Here is a 21,201-nt window from a genome sequence, read left to right on the forward strand (position 1 = left end):
TTTTTAAAAAAATGTAATCCCTTCCGAGAAAACATGAAGGGACAATCACTTCTTCACGTGGATTGTCCCCTGGATTCAAAACTGTGCAACCAAAGACAGTTTCAGAGGGACAGATGGTCCTGGCCGTTAAGAGGGAAGGGGGCGGGAAAAGGAATAAATGAACACAGTTTTCTGTATCAGCAAACAAAAGCGAAGGGCAAACAATAGGAATGAGCCAGCCACCATTGAATCAGAGAGTACCGCTAAACATACCTTGACTTTCTTAACACAGGGAGATCTACTTCTTCGTTAGCCAGTCTGTGCACATGCACAGAGACTCCTGCCTGCCTGCCCACCCTTGAACCTAAGGATGCTGCTTCTCCCAGAGGAACTGCGTTTTGGCCGGGTGCACGCAGCCCTCCCTGCGACTTGACAATGCCACTCGTGAAAACCAGTAAGGGACTGCTGAATGAGGTCGAGGACGTGCATCGCACTGGTTTCCTTCGGTCGAATCGCACATTTGGACGGGTGTGGTCAAGTGCACAGGGCACGCCAGGACCTTGCTTCCCCTCCGGGCTGTGGGGGATGGGGCTGTGGGGGATGGAGCCATGGGTTGTGGGATGGCGCCCGGGGGGTGGGGAAAATCCATTTGAACGCTGCTGTCTCCTGCGTGGGGCTGAGGCCTGCCAGCTTTTGTTTACTCCTTCTTACACAAGAAGATCGCAGCTGTTTCTTTCCGTAAAAAGGAGGAGAAGAATATAGCCACCTACCTCATATTTTCCCCTCCTCCAAATGTGTGGGGAGCCCAACAGCTGTCTTTGCCAGTCCTGCCACTCAGGATTGGATAGCTCTACATGAGCAAGAGTGGAGTGGGGACGCTGAGATTGCTGGCTGGCGTGAGGTGGCAGGTGGGAAGGAGCCGGTCTCCTAATGGGCTCACGTGGTGTGCTCCTGCGGGGATTGAATCAAAAAAGAAAAAAAAAAAAAAAGCATTTAAAGGAGGCAATGAAGGGAAGTTGAATACACACGTCTTGCATTTCATACTTACAGATCTGAATGGCCGTGAAGCATGAATTCACTGGCTGTTAGTACTGGAAGGGATTTGAAAGGTCCTCTTGTCTGGGAGTTTTCAAATTATTTTTAGCAGCGGACTTTTTCTTTTTTTTTTTTTTTTTGGCCCGAGCACATCTTAGCCCAGGAGTATCATATCATAAACGGAAATACCTACATAGAACACGCAGGAACATCAGTGGGAAAAGTGGGATCTAAGAAATGCAGCTCTGGGAACACATGGACTCGGCACTGGGAACACAATAGGAGTGGTGGGGACTGTGGCAAACTGGCTGGGCCTGTTTGGGGTGTGCCAGCTGCCACCCCCTTCCAGCATACTGCCACCTGTGCCAGGTGGGGACCCATTCACCCATTCATCCCTTTAATTAATTCATTCATTTCCTAAGTCCTTACTACATACCACGTAGAGTTTTATGCATACATAAAATGGATAAGATCCCTGTTCTCGGAATGCTTATATTCCAAGGTAAGAGGCAGTTAATAAAAAGGGAAATGCATAAAAATGTATGTATTTGTAAGATGTGAAATACCCCAAGAAGAAAAGTAAAGCAGGGTAAGGGATAGGAAGTAACTGAGAAAGGAGGCATTAAAGAGAACTATCTGGAAGGGACTTTTAAGGGAATGCATTATAGCAGAGAATTAAGTGATGGGAAGAAATGACCCGTGTGAGGATCTGGGGGGTATGGCGGGGTGGGGAACATCCCAGAGAATAAAAAAGGAGAGGGTGGGCATTCTGAGGCAAACATTGCTTTTACCCACCACCCCTTCTAACTGAGGACCATTTGGAAGTCTGCCCCGGTTCAAACTCTTCTGTGTACCTTAGACAGGAGACCAGAGAGGTAAAGATGCTTGTCCAAGGCTACACAGGGAGGCACTGGGACTGGAGCCCAGATATTTCAGCTTCCATCCAGTCCAGTGCTCTTTTTCCTATCAAATGTGTGCACTCATCATTTTCTTTCATGCCCCAAGAATGGGGTAGTCTTGAGTCGACATGACTAAGGCTTAAATGACTAATGAACAACAACGCAAAAAGTATCAATTTCCAGTTGGGAATTCAAGGAAATATCTAACTTTTCCTAGAAGTCTGTCCTAATTAACCTAGTCAATTTCTACCCTGGGGTATAATTCTAGGTTGTGTAGCCTTACCATCTTTCTGTGCTTTTTACAAATATGATTAATATTTAAGTCATTTACTCTTATCCAATAAATTAAATCCCACAGCAACCAAAGAGTGTAGAATACAGAAAAAAAAAATCCAAGTTACCGGTGAAGAGAACAAAAATTATCAGCTAAGTCTGACCAATTTCAAGAGGCATGTTGATTTTTTTTAAAAAATATGCTCAAATTATCCAGTTATCTCACATCCCTAGTTCACTTCCCTCTCAAAAGTTAGGTCAGCTGAGAGATGAAATACTGGTCTTTGATTATCTCTGGGTTCAGAGAACAGAATACAGCAGTTTGCTTCTGCTCAGTCAACCCATTACTAGTTCTCCAATTAGCCAGACATTAAAGTCAGGTAAAAAAAAGAATATTGACCTATCAGAATGGATAAAACATTATGGCGGGCTCCTCCTTCTCCCACTTTCCTCCTCTGCCTGAGGCTACAGCCACAACGGGGATGGCTTCCATCTGTGTTAAAGGAACACGACTTACAGATTGGCTCCAAGACAAAAAAATGCACCTTCATCTTCTGCAACAGGTATAAAATGTACCCCGATAATAACCTATAACTTCTCTCTTCGTTTCTTAAATACAAATAAAATTTGCTTTTCATTCATATTTCATTACAAAAAATACATATAGGTTGAAAAATCAGAGAGAAGCTCACTCAAAAGAATCTTTTGTATTTAGTTTTCCCTTCTAGTCGGTAGATGTGAAAGGCAGTGTCATGTCCCACTCATTGAAATCTTTCGAAATGCCATTAGACTTTTCCGAATCTTCTAGATAACATGAAAGGAAATCAATAGAGATCCTCCCAGGTGAAAGGAGTTTGACTAGTTAGTGTGTCACTCATTTAGTTTAACCAATTAGAAGGCAGTCAGTTGTTAGATATTGGTTATGTTTCATTCTTAGGCATTTATACATGCTTCTGTGGCAGATTTTGTTTAGGAAACATCAATAGCAATGGCAATGCCCAAGGAAGAAAAACAACCTATAAAATTAAAGTCTAGGTTTCCCTTTTATTGAAAGTACAGAGGAAAATTATCTTGAGATAAGCATAGACCATTTATGGGACATGTCTCAGAAATATTTATTTTTTTTTTCTATGTGTGCTTTGGGTTGATACTGATTTAGTTAAATCTCTGAATTATTTTATTAAGCATTTAATTTAGTGGGTATCTACAGTAGGGGAGGTAGGAAAACGTGGGTATAATTTATACAGTTGTTTACAGTGTTCATAGAGATTGGACTAACCCATAAACTAACATAAGTGTCATCAAGTATAAAATTTGTGTTATGAAAATTATAAAGGGCTAAAATAACTAGGGAAGAGTTTATGGAAAATGAAGTTTGGATTGGGTCTGAAATCATAGGTTAGGATTGGATTTGTGGAGAGAAAAGAAACCTGGCAAAGAGACAAGCATGACAAAGCCACAAGGCAGTAGCAAGCCTGCCCAGTACATGAAGGAAGGGGGTTGGGAAATGACAAGATCGGAGTAGAGAGGATGCCTGACAGATACTAGTAAGGCATACTGGGGAGAAACTTGGATCCTGGGAAGAGAAACTTGTGTTGTTCTAAGAGGCACTAGAGAAACCTTGCTTGGTTTCTCTAGCTTGGAGCTAGAGATGCTGGTGGTGATAATGCAGAAAAAAAATGTGAGGGACATAGGATCAAAATTTCAAAAATCACTTGGAAGCTTACTGCAACATTCCTGCATAAATGGCCCCCAAAGGGTGGTAACAAAAAGAAAAGAGGTCTAAAGAAGAACGTGGCATGATGCTTGACTCCGTCCTACATTTATTCACAGAGATGGATTGGATGCCTCTCTGTGCTATAGATATAAATGCACAATACCATCTCTCCCCTATGGGTTGTAAAGTCTAGAAGACTGTGATCAGGACTGAGGTTGAGAACCCGTATGTGGGTCTTTTAGGAAAGTGGTATGTCAAATGACTCTTGCAGAAAGTGAGACCAGACAAATAAAATACTCAAGTCCTTGGGCTATTCTTTTATCCTTAGTGAGCCTGGTCATCCTGTAGGAAAACAACCAAGGAGTGAGATAATGCTTGGTCAGCCTGCATGTCCATCAGCCTTGGCAATGGCTAAAGGTTGACCTCTGAACTCCCAAAACCCCACTCCCAAGTGCCAGCGATCTTTTCAGTATCAAAACTGGTGGGAAAAACTCTGGACCAGTACTCATATGTCTCCTGACTGGAGTCTTGACTCTGACACTTGCTTAGTAGTATGATCTTGGGAAGTCATTTATACTTTCAAAAATCTCATTCGGTTTCTTCATTTTTGAAGCTGAACTAAGACCAGTTTCCTGGCAAACTCAGAGGATTGTCAGGAGGATCGAGGGAGAAATACTTATTAAGGTCACTAGAGTGCTATGATGACAGTAGGCCCCGAAGAGAGTGAAGAAGACCACTTGCCCTGTTCTGGTTATCAGGGAGTGATTTTTTAAAAAAAGATATGTAAGAATCATTCTTATGCTAGGAATTTTAAGCCTTGATCTAAAGAAACAACTCTGGTCTAGTGATGTGTTAGTTAAATGTTTTTGCTGGGGAATGTCTTTTTTAGCTCCAAATGAAAATTTGCATAAATCTTCAACATATGAGACAGAGAAAACAGGGAATCATTTTTAGCATAAAGATTTTTTAAAATAATTTTTAAAATTTACTTGTTAGGAAATCCATTGATGGAAATAATGAAATTGTTTCGAGTAACATGAAATTAGAGATGGAATCATATCCACTTCAACCTCCAATTTCATATTTTTTTATTTTGGTTGCAGTATCAAGACAATTGTCATTCACATAGATAAGTAGCTAAAAATGGCAATAATTAGCTTTATCAGTTTACCTTGAATTCTCTGCAAAATCTTTAAATAAACAGAACAGGAAAAGCTTTGCTTCAATGTCTGAGCACAAAAAAAGTTAACAGACAGGAAATGTTAATACAAAGAGGAAGAAAAAAGGTTAAATTTGGTACACACTGCTTGGGTATAAGTTTTGTTTTATTAATGTGTTTTAAATAGTAAAATGTTTCAACAGCAATTGTTTGGATCAAATACCTGTGGAACTGTTAAAAGAACTCTCTGGAACCTTAAGCGTCTACAGAATTGTGTTTGAAGCTGGCCATGGGCATTGAGCACAGGATACTGTTCTAAGCACTGTGTTTTATTTCTTAGTTCTGGTAATCACTGTATGAGGTGGAGGAGACCCTGAGACTCACGAAAGTTGAGTGACTTTGCATAGAGCGCACAGTTGGAAAATAGCTCAGGCAAGATTCAAACCCAGGTTGTTTGAATCCAGGGTCTTAAGCCCCGGAGGAGGAGAATGGATTTATCTCTGGCTATGCAACTTAGTAGTCAAGCAGTTTCAGTTTTCGCACCAATCAATTACATATCTGTTGTGAAGCTTAGTTATGACACTATCTGAAAACCTGTGCATTTAGTAGGTGTTTAATAGATGTTTGCTGAGACTGAATTTACCCTATGGCTGACTCACAAAACCAGCTACACAGAATCCCTTAATATGGCGGTTGACAAACTACAGCCACAATATCTGGCCTGCAGCCTAATCTTATAAATAAAGTTTTATTATAACACACCTATTCGTGTATATTTCTGTATTGTTCATGTAGTTGTGACAGAGATTGTGTGACTCACAAAGTCTGAAATAGTCACTCTCTGGCCTTTTACAGGAAAACTGTGCCCATCCTTAGTCTGATATAATGACTATATTTTCTCTCAATGTCTTGAAACATGGAACCATCTCAGATAGCAATTCAGGTGCCTACAGTTGAAGTGGGGGATGGGTCCTCACTCATGCACCTGCATGTGGTCGGGACTGGTGAGGTTGTTTTGGGCAAGTAAGTGCTCTCTGTGCTACCATACTTTCCCTGCTCAGTCTACCAATACATCTTGGTCTGCATCAACATGTTTTTAGCGTGTTTTATATATTGTAAAACATAGCTATGTTTGGGTGCCTGGGTGGCTCAGTGGGTTAAGCTTCTGCCTTTGGCTTGTGTCATTATCTCAGGGTCCTGGGATTGGGCACCGCATCTCTGCTATCTGCTCAGCAGGGAACCGGCTTCCCCCTCTCTCTCTGTCTGCCTCTCTGCCATTTGTGATCTCTGTCTGTCAAATAAATAAATAAAATCTTTAAAAAGCAAACAAACAAAAAACATAGCTATGTTTATTGGAGAGATTTTTTTAAAAAGATGGGATTAAGAAATCAAGCTACTGATAGCTTAGAAATAATTGTTGGCAAAATTCAGGAATTTTTTTTTTTTAAAGAAAAAGTTGGGCTATTCTCCATCATAAATGAACACCAAACAAAGAAATAGTATTACATTGGGTGTTACTTAAGTTAAATAAAGGAATTATTTCCTTTGGGTTTAAATTGTTGTTTGTGGAATTTCTTAAGGAACACAGAATTGGAGGGAAGTAGAGAAGCAATACAGGTTCTGCATCTCATTCTACAAAGTGGGCAGGATGCTTTTGGTCAAAAAAATTCCACATTATCTTGGTTAATCAGATCACATTGACAGTTTCAAACCTCATCTTCCATTTCTATACCTATTTGAAGCTGACTAGGAAGTGAACATTAGCAGAAGAGATTCTATGTTTCACAAAAGCTCAGTAATCACTCCCCTACCTACAACCTCAGTGACTTGGTGTCTGTGGGTGGTTTCCCCTACCTATAGAAGTATATTTGTGTTTAGAATATAAGGCTATAATAGTGATTTTTAAGCATATAAGGCAACAACTAAAAACTTGGGGAAAAATTCCTTTCATTCATTCATTCTACAAATATATATTGAGCGCTAATGATGGACTAGCCACTGGTCATACATGACATCCAACTCAGACATGTTAGCAGTGCTGATGGAGCTGGGGAGGACAGATAAGAGGCACCACTTATTTATTTTTTTTTTCAAATTTTGATAAGCATAAAGAAAATGAACAGGGTGAAGTGATAGAGAAAAACATGGTTAAAAACAATGGGAAGTGACTATGGTGGTTGTGGAGGGTAGGCAGGAAGAAGGATCTGGCTGGATGTGCAAAGGCCCTGAGACATGAACAATCTTGGGATAATCAGTGAATTGAAAAGATGACTGTGCTTGGACAGAGTGGAATTAGATGAGGTTGGAGAATGAATGAAAGATCTCCCAACCTATTTCAAGACAGAAGAACAAGTTAAGGTTTTGTATTTTTTTAAATTAAAATATTGCTTGACTTACTATAAGAAAGACTGATACAAGAAAGCTTGTCTGGATGAACTTTTGATGTCCCTTCTAAGTGACATTATTTCTCATCTATTTATCGTTGAAATCTCCAGCTAAGGGAAAGGTAGTGATTGTGTAATATGACACACCCTTTTGTGGATAATTATATAATGCCACTAGGGTAAAAGCATTTAGAGAGAGGAGGTAATTTCACTCTTTTCAGCCTGGAATTTTTAGTAGATGAAGACAAAACATTTTCGGCTGTCTCCAATACATTGCCATCTCTGCAGAGAATCCGATTACTCCCCTTTCTCCCTTTTACAAAAGATTCATGTCTCAATTTATCTCACTAAATAAAAACATTTATGTAAACTTTGCAAACTGCATTCCTGAGAAACCAGCAGAACCAAAAGGCAATAATTAATGCAGGATTCATGTATATATGTGTTGTATTTAACTTGTTGCAATGCCACACATAGTGTTGCAATTTATGATGCTATCATAGTGAACTTGACAGGGAATTATAACTTCTGAGATGTTAGGATTTTGCAGATGATAATTTACGACACTATCTCTACATATAAAAATATGATCTCAGGAGGTATCCCAGGCCACGTTGCAATTTAGAGGAGTCTGAATAGAGTGATAAAATTATGATGATGATAATTATTAGAATGAAAGCCAGCTATCACTAAGCAACTGGACAGAACAGAGAAGTCTGGATTAATGATGCTTTAGAGCCAAGGAAGGAAATTGGTTCCTTCTGCATTATGGGTCACTCAACTTTGAAGGGCTTGGTTGTGAAATATGAGATGATAGCATGTATCCCATTAATATCACTTACCTTCAGAGAGGATCAATACAGAAATGGGAAAGGTAGAGTTTCAAGTTCTATAGTTTCCACCTGCAATTTCACTAGTAAATGGAAAAGCCGGGATTGATTACTTAGAAGATTAAACTATTACTGCAAAGCTGTTATGGTGAGTAGATTATATGTCTTTTGTAAGCATGCTATTCTGGGGGAGCACGTGTGGTGTCTTGGAAAGAGCAAGATGAAGAGCCAGAAGACTTGATCTGCTCACTGCAGATTAGTATGACTTTGGACAAGTCACTTGATCTCTTCGTCAACTTCCTCATCAGTAAAATGAAGCCAGAATATATTACTTCTTTTGCCTACTTCACTAGAGTTTTTCAGTCAAAAGAGAACATTGGGTTATCTGTGAAACACTATACTTTTGCACTAATTATTATGTATTGTTTTTCAGTGGAAATTAGGAGATTACTCGATGGTCACTGTAATGTATGTGCCTTGTCACACTTTTGGGACCCAAGGGACATCTGTACCTTAGGTGGTGCCACATTGAGGGAGAGGGGTTGTCGATGTACTTTACCTTTTTAATTACCCTTGGTCTCAAAACAAACAAATGAATTCTATCATTCTTCCTTTTGCTGAAGATCCTAAGCTGTGATTTGGAGAATAGAACATTTACAAGGAGAATAAAACAATTAGGTAGGCTTCAATCAGTAAAGACTCTTTGGTACTCTCACTCAACGGTTAGAAAAATTATAAATATCACTGCCTATTGGACATCTCTTCTGGATATCTCACAGATACTCAGCATGTCTACAACTGAATTTATTTCTCTTCCCTTTCATAATGAACAATATGATCATCTCTATTATTGCCAAACCCAGCAACTTGGGAGTTAGTTCAAATTTTTCTTCTAGTTCAACTCCCACAGTACACCCAACATTAACCCCCTAAATTCCATTTCCTTAATTTATTGGGGAAACATACATTCCATTCTATTCGTGTTGCCTCTGCCTTGATTCTGATCCTTATTTTTCACAGCAGAATTACAATAATAGTTTCCTAACTGTTCTCCTTTGTCTAGTACCCGCTCTTATATATAAACCATCCTCTTCAGAAATGGCAGACTAACTTTCTAAATTAGAGATTTGACCAAATTATTCTCCTGTTAAGAATTTGGTAATGCTTCCCAGGGCTTCCAAGTCACAGTATCTCATCAGATATGATTTTGTTTTCTGCCCCCCCCCATATCTATCCTCAATCAAGCCTCATTAGCCATACCCTGAAGCATGTCCTCTGTTTTGTCAATATCATACTGTTTCATGCTTCTAGACTTTCACATATGATGCTGTCATAGCTTGGGAAATTCTTTTCCCCCTTCTATGCCTGGCTAACCATTGTTTAGTCTTCAAATTTCAGCTCTATTGCATCTCTTTCTAAAAGACTTCTTGTTGTCTATTCATTTTATTGTCACTTCCCTGGGCTCTGAGAATGCCCTGTGTACATCGTTACTGTATTCATCAATCCCAATTAATCCTAATCTTAATGTTTTCCTGTGTATCACTAGATTCAAATACTGATGGGGTCATAACCTGGTACTCATTAATTCAACTTCTTCCGAATGGATGAATCAGCCCATTTAATACGGTGGCCATGTCAGAAGAGTAGAGTCATACCCTGACTGGGTGGAATGAGACAAGGGGAGCCAAACTCTAAAGTCATTTCCTGCGAAGGCATTGGAGTGACAATTTAAGGACGCAAAAGGGAACAAACTGAAAAAGAATGAGAAGGAAGAAGACCAGAAAAGTTCAGGATAAATCTTATAAAAATAGTTTCTAGCCAAGGGTTGACATGCCCACTAGTTATGGGAGCATCCTCAAAGTTATAAGATTACAGAGGACACTACGGTATTTTGCATTGTTTGAGAGAAAAGGAATAGTCAGTGCAAAGGCAAGAGTGTTTAAAGAACATTAAAAAAGGCCAGTTTGGCAGGAGCAGAGTGAGTGAGGGTGTTGGGCACTGAATTGCGTCCCTTCAAATATCACATATTGCAACCCTAACCTTCAGCATATCAGAATGTCACTGCATCTGGAGACAGGGCCTTTTAAGAGATGATTAGGTTAAAATGAGGCCATGAGGATGGGCTCTGATCTTGTCTGACTGGTATCCTGACAAGAAGAGAAAATTTGGACATACACCGCACTGAAGGAAAAATCACATGAAGAGTACTGCAAAAAGGTGGACACCTACCAGCCAAGAAGGAACACCTCAGAAGAAACAAAACCCATTGGCACTTTGATTTTGGGTTTCCAGCTTCCAGAACTGTGAGAAAATAAAGTTCTGTTGTTTCAGACACCCATTCTGTGTTATTCTGTTACGGTGCCCTAGCAAATTAATACAGAGGGGAAGAGTAGTAGATCTGGTCAGCAAAATAACAGGAGTTTGAGCAGAGGGTGTGGGGGAAAATTGTGCTGTGGGGCTCTGTAGGTCATTGTAAGGAGTTAAGATGGATATTATCATCTGACTTTTACCTTCATGGAGATTGGGAACTGACCAGGAGTCACACTGATAAGGCATTCAAAGTTGTCAACTGTGTAGGCGAGAAGGATATTGGGGATGCTTCCTTCCTTTCATTTAACACCTGTAAATAAATGAGATCCAAATTTCTTCCCTAAGAACTGATAAAACAGGATCTCAAAGTGACCTGCCCAAGATGACAGAGTAATTGTGTATAAGAATAAGAATCAGGCATCCTGTACCCTTTACTACTTTGTGCTTGGAGAGAAATGCATTTGGCTCCTCAAGTAAAGAATATTATGCAAGTTCAATTGCATAATATTTGGGGAAGGTTGGATGTATTTGTGTGAGCATATATTAACACTCGAGTGAGTTATGGTAGGAAGGGAATATTCTGTGATACTCTCAGCTGCCCATCCATGTCTCTGTGACTCAAGGATACATAGCTTAAAAGACTGGCAGGAACAAGTGGAAATTATTCATGGGCTCTAGTCACAGACTGTGTTTCCACAGATGTCCTTCATGGTGGATCATTTCATTGATAGAATAATTTTCAGAGATGACAATAGCAATGGCTAACCTCTAAACTATTCTCCAACAGGCTAGGAAAATGAGGATTTCTGATTTTAAGTTAATAAAGATTTTGTGTATGTGAGTGTATGTATATACATATATGTATACATACACAACATATGTAATTTGTATAATACATATATGACATGTACATATATATGTATATGTACTCTATCATATATATACTATATATGTTATATATTTCTATATACAATAGAGAAATATCAAACAAAGATAATAAAATATGTTTAACTGCATAAATATGCTTAATTAAGTCTGAAGAATGTTACATAGAGGTCTGAGTTTAAATCCTAATTCTGGTTCTTAACTAACTACATGAACTTGGAAGCATTAATGAACCTCATCAAGGTTCAATTTCCTCATCTGAAAAATAGGATCATAATCTTATTATTATCTAGCTCATAGGGTTGTGACCAGATTAGAGCAGATACTGGGCATCAGTCTCTTAAGATAATGCCTGGGTCACAGTAAGTGTTCAATTAGGGTAGCTTATTTTCATTAATTTTTTTTTTCTCTTCTGCTTGCCTTGGTTTTAATTTCCTCTTCTTTTTCTAGTTTCCTAAGATGGAAGCTAAGATCATTGATTTGATCTTTCTTCCTTTCTAATGTAGACATTTGATGCTATATTTTCCCTAAGAACTGGCCCCATTAGTTTCACTCCACAAATTTGATATATTGTTTTTATTTTCATTCAGACCAAAACACTTTCTAGTATTTTTTTGTGATTTTTCTCTTTCATCCATGGGTCAATTTCCAAATATTTGGAGAGTTTTACAGGTATATATTTCTGGTATTGAGTTCTAGCTTGAATTTCTTATGGCCAGAGAACATATTTTGTATAATGTTAATCCCCTTAAATGTATTGAGAATTGTTTTATGGCTCATAATAATGTCTACTTTATTTTATTGGATGCTCTATATGCCCTTGAGAATAACATGTATTCTGATATTGTTGGATGGAGTACTCTATAAATGCTAATTAGGTCAGCTGTTGTTCTAGTGGCCAAGTATTCTGTATATTCACTGATTTACTCTCTACTTTTGCTATCACTTACTGAGAGTAAAGAGTTGAAATTTCCAACTATAATTATTGGAACCATAAAATGTCACTCCAGAATTTCTTTGATTAGAGTTTGCATGGTGTATCTTTTTGCCATTCTTTTTTTTTTTAATTATTAAAATCTATTTGTTAAGTGGTATCTTTCAGGCATCATACAGTTGGCTATTGCTTTTTTATCCAATCCAATAATATCAGTCATTTCATTCAAGTATCTAGACCTTTTACAATCAATGTAGTTATTGATATTATTGGTTTTAAATCTTCCATATTGCTATTTGCTATTTGTTTATCTTTTCTTATTTATTCTCTCCATTATTTTTTTGTATCAGGTGAGTATTTTTATTATTGTTTCATTTTTACTATTGGATGATTAGCTATAACTTTTAACTTTTTTTAGCAGTTGCACTGAGGTTTACATTATATATTTTTAACTTCTCACAATTTGCCATTAAGTAACATTACAACACGTCACACATAATATAGGAACCTTACGGCATTGCATATGTGCAATTCTTGTTTGATCCTTTCTGTTTTGTTGCCAAACTTTTCACTTCTATTTACAACATAAAATTCAGAATTCACTGCTTTTATTTATTTACTTATTTTTTTTGAAGAGCTGCATGTCTTCTAAAGTGGCTGGAAAAGACGGAAAAAAAATCTGTTCTATACTGACCCAAATTTTATCTATTTCTTGTGCTCTTTATTCCTTTATGTAAACCCAAATTTCTGCCTTTTGTCATTTTTTATCTGTCTAGAGAATTTTCTTTAATATTTGTACAAGTGAACATTTGCTGGTAATGAATGCTCTCCCCTTTTGTTTGTCTGAAATTTTTTTTTTAATTTTTTATTTTTTATAAACATATATTTTTATCCCCAGGGGTACAGGTCTGTGAATCACCAGGTTTACACACTTCACAGCACTCACCAAATCACATACCCTCCCCAATGTCCATAATCCCACCCCCTTCTCCCAAACCCCCTCCCCCCGGCAACCCTCAGTTTGTTTTGTGAGATTAAGAGTCACTTATGGTTTGTCTCCCTCCCAATCCCATCTTGTTTCATTTATTCTTCTTCTACCCACTTAAGCCTCCATGTTGCATCACCACTTCCTCATATCAGGGAGATCATATGATAGTTGTCTTTCTCTGCTTGACTTATTTCGCTAAGCATGATACGCTCTAGTTCCATCCATGTTTGTCTGAAATTTTTATGTGGCTTAAATTTGGAAAGATATTTTTACTTTTTAAAGAACTCTTGATTGGTGTTTTGTTTTGTTTTGTTTTTGTCTTTCGGTATTTTAGATGTTTCTCTGACATCTTTTGATTTGAACAGTTTCTGATGAGAAGTATGCCTTCATCCTTTTGTTCTTTTTTATGTAATTTGTCTTTTCCTCTTAGTTGCTTCCAAGATTTTGTCTTTAACACTGTCCCCCCCCAAGCTCATTATGATTTTTTAAAAAAAGATTTTATTTATTTATTTGACAGAGAGAGAAAGAGAGATCACAAGTAGGCAGAGAGGCAGGCAGAGAGAGAGGGGGAAGCAGGCTACCTGAGGAGCAGAGAGCCTGACATGTGGCTTGATTCCAGGACCCTGAGATCATGACCTGAGTGGAAGGCAGAAACTTTAACACACTGAGCCACCCAGGCACCCCTCATTATGATTTTTTAAACTTTTTTGTAAAGATTGTTATTTTCTGCTGAAGATTCATTGAACTTCTTGGATGGTTGGGTTTATTTTTTGCAATTTAAATCAAATATTGTAATTTTCAATTTCAATTTTTTTTTTAAGATTTTATTTATTTGACAGACAGAGATCACAAGTAGGCAGAGAAGCAGGCAGAGAGAGAGAGGAGGAAGCAGGCTCCCCGCTGAGCAGAGAGCCCAATGCGGGGCTCAATCCCATGAGCCCGAGACCATGACCTGAGCCGAAGGCAGAGGCTTTAACCCACTGAGCCACCCAGGCGCCCCTCAATTTCAATTTTAATATTTCAAATATTCTGCTCCCCTCTTCATCTCCTGGAACTTTAATTTCATGTATTTTATACACAATATTGTCCCATATCTCACTGATTTCTTGTTTGTTTTCATCAGTCTTTCTGTTTGTTTTAGATTTCTTTTTGCTCTATGTTCAAATTCACTGATATTTTCTTTTATAGTGTCTAATCTGCTATTAATCCATCTAATGGATTTTTTTTACATCATATACTATATTTTTCTTTTCTAGGAATTCCATTTGGGTGTTTTTATCTTTAAAATTTCCCCTTATCATGCTCTTTTTCCCCCTACCTTATTTAACATTTAAAGAATATTTATATAAGATATTTTTACATACATGCCTGCTGGTTCCATCATTTTGGCGTGTTTTTGTATTCTTTGATTTATTCCTGGATTTATTAATTGTGTTGTATTTTTGAATTAATATTAGATTATTTTTTTCCTGACATATGATTAGGTTACTTGGAAACAGTTGGATCCTATCCTGTAAGCTTTGTTAGAGTGGGTCTAGAGCAGTCTCCTTAAGCTATGGTTAATTTGCCCCATTAATGAGATAGTGCCCCACTGAGGATTCTACCCAGTGTTCACTGAACTATGACATATTTTCATTCTTGCTTTCAGGATAACAAACTAATCTCAGCCCTGTGTGAGCTTAAGGGGTTTGCCACCTACCCCTTTCTTGTATTTATTTCCCCAGTTTTAGTTAGTTGCTTCCCCTGAATGTGAAGATCATAACTCAGCCAATAATGTGAGGAAACCCTTCTCTGTATCTCTAGAGTGCAGCTTTCCTGTGCACAACTTTCTTCTTTTTGCTACTCACCCTTCAGAGACTAGCCTCCTGTATCCCTAAACTTCCATCTCTATCTCCTCAACTTATCAAGTCTGATGAACTACACTTGTGTCCCCTCTTGCCTGTGCTACAGCTGGAAACTTCCTATATACCAGTTAGCTGGTGAAATCACAGGGCTTTTAGGATGAACAACTTTCTTGATTTAGTCAGGACTATTTCACTTTTAGCACTGAAAGTCTCATGTTCTGGGAACTCTCTACGTTCCAGGCAAACAAAGATGGTTGGTCACTCCTAGTCACATTGTTGCTTTCTTTATTTGGGAGATTGCAGTCCTGTACTAACTTTGGGTCAATATCTAAAAACTGTGGGACACACACACACACATTTCGATATTCTAATTGTTTCAAGTTGTTCCTGTTTCTCTGTTTTGGTCAGAAGCGGAAACCCTGATTTATTTGGGGGTTCACTTATTCTTTTATGTGAAAAATTGGAGAAGACAGAAACAAAATTGGAAAGACCAGTTGAGACCTATATTATTATGGTCTTAGATGATGATGGCTTAGACACAAATAGTGATATATGTGATGGTTATCGGTGGAAGGAGTTGAGCTATATTTGAGATATATGTTAAGTAGGACAAGGTCCTAAAACAATCGATGAGATACTTTTTCTAAACTTACTTTGATAATCCAAATAATTGTAAACCCAATTACTGTGATTCAGCATATATTCTTTGATCTTGCCCACAAGGTTTCATAGGTTAGATCCCTAGGAATAAGGACCCATGCTCACTGGGCAGAGAATCTGGTAGTTGGTGAAAAACTTGGCAGAAAGGAGTCAGCAATTCATAGATGATGTAGAGTAAGAGGTTGCACTTCAGGGCATAGTAGTTGTAGTAGTTGGCATATTTGGGTCTCTCCCAGGAATGGAAATTCCCATGAAGTTTGTTGTCACCAGAAGGGAAGAGGAAATATGTGTCTAGGCCCAGTGGGCCATGTCCTTTGACATCTGATAGGTTCACAGCTACCTGGGCACAAAGTCTCTGCTAATCCTTATGCAGATGTTGGGCATCATGAAACTTTACCGAGGATCCAGGAAAAAAAATTATTTATATCCTCCATGTTTTCTTTCACATACTTCATCAAGATTTAGATGCTCTAATTAATTGAATGCAGACCGACTTTTTGGGAATGGAGAAAAGTGATAGCCTAAGAAATACCCATATGGGAACGTCTCGTGGGATAACACAAGATTACATATAACTCTAACCTCTGTGGAAATGCCTCACAGGAAGGCCAAACAAATTCAATTGGCTGATGTCAGATCTTTCCTGAGTGAGCAGAGGAAAAAAATGTGGGGATTGGATGTATGATACAGGGGAAGGAATCAAATCAAGGGAGAAAAGAGAAAAGAGGTGACTTTCTCAGGGGTTTTCATCCTCAACTGAAATTTACCAAGGAGAGAGAGAAAAAGTGACCAAATTTTTTTTTTCATGCTTTGTTGTGAATGCATATTTTTATTATGTTTTATAAAAATAAATCTCTCTTATAAGGCAACTTCGTGCTCAGGTGATTCATACATTTGTGTTAACAAATAGCTTTTCAGTGACAGAAATCTGGAAAAATGTCATAGAACAGGTCTCTCCAAAGAAAATTCTAGAGAACGAGGGACTGAAATAAGCAGATTAGAATATAAGATCTTCAGGGAAGGAACCACATCTGATATATTGAACTAACTGCCAACACTCAACCCTCATGCCTGCACATGGTAGGTGTTCAACATATATTACTGAATAAAAGCTAAATTTTGAGAAATAAAAACATTGCATGAGCAAATGACTTTGGAAATGCTATATCCAACCCCCTTTTTTCATATTTTTTTATTAACTTCTTTTCAGCATAACAGAATTCATTGTTTATGCACCATACCCAGTGCTTCATGCCATATGTGTCCTCCGTAATACCCACCACCTGGCTTCTCCAACCTCCCACCTCCTGCCCCTTCAAAACCCTCAGATTGTTTTTCAGAGTCTATAGTCTCTCATGGTTCATCTCCCCTTCCAATTTCCCTCAACTCCCTTCTTCTCTCCATCTCCCTATGTCCTCCATGTTATTTGTTATGCTCCAACAAATAAGTGAAACCATATGATAATTGACTCTCTCTGCTTGACTTATTTCACTCAGCATAATCTCTTCCAGTCCCATTCATGTTGATACAAAAGTTGGGTATTCATCCTTTCTGATGGAGGCATAATACTCCATAGTGTATATGGACTACATCTTCCTTATCCATTTGTCTGTTGAAGGGCAGAGATAGAAACTAGAGATACAGTAGAACGTATCAATGAAACTAGAAGCTGGTTTTTTGAAAGAATCAATAAGATCGATAAACCATTGGCCACACCAATCCAAAAGAAAAGATAGAAGGCTCAAATTAATAAAATTATGAATGAAAAGGGAGAGATCATAACTAACACCAAGGAAATAGAAACAATCATCAGAAGTTATTATCAGTAAGTTATTATCAGTTATTATCAATAAGTTAAACAACCTAGATGAAATGGATGCATTCCTGGAAAACTATAAACTCCCAAAATTGAACCAGGAAGAAATTGACCACTTGAATAGACCGATATCTAGTAACGAGATTGAAGCAGTGATCAAAAACCTCCCAAAACACAAGAGCCGGGGACCTGATGGATTGGATTCCCTGGGGAATTCTACCAAATTTTCAAAGAAGAAATAACACCTATTCTCCTGAAGCTGTTTCAAAATATTGAAACAGAAGGAAAACTCCCAGACTCTTTTTATGAAGCCAGCATTACCCTGATCCCCAAACCAGGCAAAGACCCCATCAAAAAGGAGAATTTCAGACCAATACTGATGAATATGGACGCTAAGATTCTCAACAAGATCCTAGCAAATAGGATCCAACAGCACATTAAAAAGATTATCTACCATGTTCAGGTGGGATTCATCCCTGGGCTGCAAGGATGGTTCAACATTCGCAAATCAATCAATGTGATACAACAAATCAATAAAAGAAGAGAGAAGAACCACATGATCTTCTCAATTGATGCAGAAAAAGCATTTGACAAAATACAGCATCCCTTCCTGATTAAAACACTTCAAAGTATAGGGATAGAGGGAAAATTCCTGAACTTCATAAAATCTATCTATGAAAAACCCACACCAAACCCCCTTTTTTGGTAAATTCACAACACATATTAACCTAGTAAAGATTCCTAAAAGACCTACAGTAAGAAAACCTATTTATTTTTTTGAATAAACTAGTTTTTCACCAGTATCTTTGACTATAGAAATGTTGTTTTAGGGAATATCTGTTAGAATCCTGCAGAAATTTTTCTGTAATCCAATATATCTTTAAGGAGGCAAAGCTAATTGTAAAGATAAGAATTTGAAGAGATAACTGTGACATCATATTGCATCCTTGTTATGTTGAATCCTTACCACAAAAATACTTTCTATATTCAAGTAAAACTGGTTTATTGTCTGAGCTGGACTTGGAATGTAGTAAGTAGAAAGCCATTTTTATTTTGCTTCTGCCCCTTTGAACCTGATATTCACCTCTAACCCCCAGGTTCCACTAACCAATATAACTCTGGAAAGTTCTCCATTGGCTTTTCTGATTACCAACAGGTAATAAATTAAAACAAAACAAACCCTTCAAACCCCACTTTTTTTCAAGGTAGTGAATAATATGGTGCAGTAGAAAGTCTAATCCATATGAACGTTAGCTGTTTCCTCTCACAGCTCGGTTATCACTCATGTTGGATGTCTGGGCCTAGGAGAAGGAGCCAGGTTGATTTTCTTACTTTCTTTTCTTCATATGGTTGCCATATTCCCTACCTGTGATTTCTGTTTTCTTCAGAGACAGGGAAAGTTGGTCAAGCAAGGGGAAGATGGAAAGGTGGAATAAACTTTGCTCGTGTTATTATAATCAGTCATGGTCCTCTGAATAGTGGACATCCCAACTGACTTTGCTCTCATGGGACATTTGGTGAGTCTCTTTTTTGAAGATACCTCCCTTTGTCTACTTTGTAGGGCATCTCTTAATCACTGTTCCGCTGACTTCAGTTAAGCCTTCTCAGCCTAGCCAGTTATGACCTCTTCATTCTCTTGGCTTCTAGTGGTACATCCCCTCAAATGGGGTCATATCACCCTTTTACACAATCTCTTATAAAATGACCCAATTTACCATTCTGATGTAGGTTCCCACCAAATTCTGAAGTGCTAATTATTCCCAACCTATCTTGGTCCTGGACTGAAAAAGGAGTAGTTCATGTCACAGTCCATGTGTTTTCAAATATGAGTTAGACATCAGTTCCTATGTCTCATACAGTCCTGAAGACATATATCAACCTCTGCGAGTGGTTCCACTATCTTTCTCTTTTGGTTTGGATTAAGGAAGAAATACATCTACTGGCATTGAGAATGAGGATGGGGACACTTACTATTGGTTATGGCTTCCAAATAATCTTCAGTGTCAGCTTCTTTAAAGTTGCACTTGAGGGGTGGTGACTGCCAAGCTGATAACATGGGTAGAACCACTTCCATAACCTCTTAGCAGGTCCCTTCATATGTAAGCTGCCACCTAGCTTTGTGAGGCTCCTTAGCACCAACTTTATTGGGCCTCTTCTGAAGCACCTAGACAAGAGAAAATGCCCCATTTAATAAACGCCCCATCTTCCCATTGCAGATGACTTAATATACTCAATCCACATGAATATCTCTTATGAGAAATGAGCAAGAGGAAACAAAGATGAAATAAGAACGAGTCAGGAGGCTTAATCATGTTTTCTTTTTAAAATAATGCATAAAGCCTACAAAATAAGAAAGAAAAAAAATGGAAAGTGTTAGTTTTATGCACCAATTATGAGCTTCATATGGTGAGTTTTACAGCCATTAGAATGTGGACAGAGATTGAATTTCACTTGTAAGAGGCTCACTTTGCTCTACTGCCCAGTTCACGACCATCAGGCAACAAATTAATTTACCATATAAATACTTATCTCTGCTGGGCTTGCTCTTGTCCTCTGGCTTTTATTTGTGTTTGACATTTACAACAATACCTTTGTTTGCCTAGCCATCTCCTGTTGTCAACAGTGGTTCCAAGTGATCCCAAAGCTATTAAGGCCACCAGAAATGCTACTAGAGTGAGGAGTCCCAGGTAAAAAAAAAAAAAGAAAAAAAGAAAAGAAAAAGAAAAGAAAAGAAAGGAAAAGAAAAGAAAAAGAAAAGATGGTTAATATGGAATGTCAACTCTCTGACCCACATTCAGGCATCTCATCTTAGGTAGAAGAGACATGGAAAGTAAATTGCCAGACTGTGGTATGCTTGGCTTTGCCTACTCACTGCCTCTTTATAAGTTGATTAGTGTCCATTATTTAAAAACCAAGAGTTTTAAGGACATAATTCTAACTGTTTCATTTCTTTTGAAAGCTCAGCTACTCAGGCAATAATGGCCTGTGTCTCTTCATGGCAGGCAGCTGGGGCTGGGTAGCAGAAGATAGCTTTAGAGCAAACCTATACTTCCCAGTTGGCCCATAAGCCTCGGCCACTGGTGTTCTTGCCTGGTGCCTACAGACAGAGTTGTAGATGCCTCCTATTGTCCAAGTTTGGAGAAATCTTTCAAACCTTAGCCCTGTGCATTTTCAAAGGCAGGCTATTCCAACTTACCCCAAAGAGACTTCTTTGATCTGAATGGCTCAAACAATCCCTTAACCCCCAGATTGTTTAAAAGGTTATTTGATTTCTCTCTTCTATTCTCTGCCAGCCCATTCTCCCCCCCAGAGAGTTTGTTCTGTTCTTTTGCTTTAAAAAGGAAAACAAAGTGTGACTACACATCTATTCTCCAAAGACCATAGCTCTTCGAGGCTGTGAGCCAGATGCCTGATTTGTTTTCCATCCAGTGCTGTACATACAGAAAAAGTCACCGACACAAGGCCATTCTGCCTTTGACCTTCCTAGG

General features: G+C 38.3%; 1 long non-coding RNA gene across 1 annotated transcript; it reads right to left on the bottom strand.

Annotated features, from left to right (window-relative positions):
- Positions 1 to 707: 707 nt before the first annotated feature.
- On the bottom strand, positions 708 to 20,983 carry LOC132020518 (uncharacterized). The gene is made up of 3 exons (XR_009405008.1): positions 20,910 to 20,983; positions 19,685 to 19,877; positions 708 to 930 (listed from the first exon to the last, which is right to left on the bottom strand). It is a non-coding gene; the product is annotated as an uncharacterized LOC132020518 (long non-coding RNA).
- Between the last annotated feature and the right edge of the window lie 218 nt (positions 20,984 to 21,201).

Source organism: Mustela nigripes, chromosome 6 (assembly GCF_022355385.1).
Source record: "Mustela nigripes isolate SB6536 chromosome 6, MUSNIG.SB6536, whole genome shotgun sequence".
Lineage (NCBI taxonomy): Eukaryota > Metazoa > Chordata > Mammalia > Carnivora > Mustelidae > Mustela > Mustela nigripes.